The sequence below is a fragment of the Schistocerca serialis genome, chromosome 5, assembly GCF_023864345.2.
Source record: "Schistocerca serialis cubense isolate TAMUIC-IGC-003099 chromosome 5, iqSchSeri2.2, whole genome shotgun sequence".
Taxonomy (NCBI): domain Eukaryota; kingdom Metazoa; phylum Arthropoda; class Insecta; order Orthoptera; family Acrididae; genus Schistocerca; species Schistocerca serialis.
The window spans coordinates 207595073-207595946 of NC_064642.1; the positions used below are offsets into that span (position 1 = coordinate 207595073).

The following is an 874-nucleotide window of genomic DNA, read 5'->3' on the forward strand; positions in this document are numbered from 1 at the left end:
AGCCTTATCGAAGATGTTGCCACTCTTCGAACCCCCGTGGAACATCATCCAGAGGTCAGTTAGTGCACCAAATCCTGCGCCAGCAACACTTCCACAGTTGTGGACGGCTGTAGAGGCACGAGGGCTCAGTGTTCGTGCAGGGGACTTCCAACGACTTGTTGGGTCCATGCCCTGCATTATGCTCGGAAAAGTAGGTCGGAGACGATATTAGGACATATCCCATGTATTTCCTCACCTACTGAGGTGACGAAAGCCATGGAATATCTCCTAATATACATCAGTATATATTTAAAATGTATGTTATGAATCAAAGTCTACGAAAATTGACAAAATTTATATCTTTTACATTTTTTTGTGGTGATCGCAAAGTATTGCCCCCCTTGAAACTTCCTGGCAGATTAAAACTGTGTGCCGGACCGAGACTCGAACTCGGGACCTTTGCCTTTCGCGGGCAAGTGCTCTACCAACTGAGCTACCCAAGCACGACTCACGCCCCGTCCTCACAGCTTTAGGAGACCAGGTACTGGCGGAATTAAAGCTGTGAGGACGGGGCGTGAGTCGTGCGTGGGTAGCTCAGTTGGTAGAGCACTTTCCTGCGAAAGGAAAAGGTCCCGAGTTCGAGTCTCGGTCCGGCACACAGTTTTAATCTGCCAGGAAGCTTCATATCAGCGCACACTCCGCTGTAAAGTGAAAATTTCATTCTATCGCCCCTTGGTTACTGAAATACGCGTTTGCATTTCTAACATCGTTCTGAAATAAATTTTCACGTTCTCAACCCTGCTTACACATCATTACCTATTTAAAAAAAGTATGTTGTCAGTGGTAGTTAACAACAGTTGACAAATTTTTCTAAAACTTTCTTGTGGCACCCCTT

General features: G+C 46.0%; 1 non-coding gene across 1 annotated transcript; it reads left to right on the forward strand.

Annotated features, from left to right (window-relative positions):
- Positions 1–561: 561 nt before the first annotated feature.
- Trnar-gcg (transfer RNA arginine (anticodon GCG)) lies at positions 562–636 on the forward strand. The gene has a single exon. It is a non-coding gene; the product is annotated as a tRNA-Arg (tRNA).
- Positions 637–874: the final 238 nt, after the last annotated feature.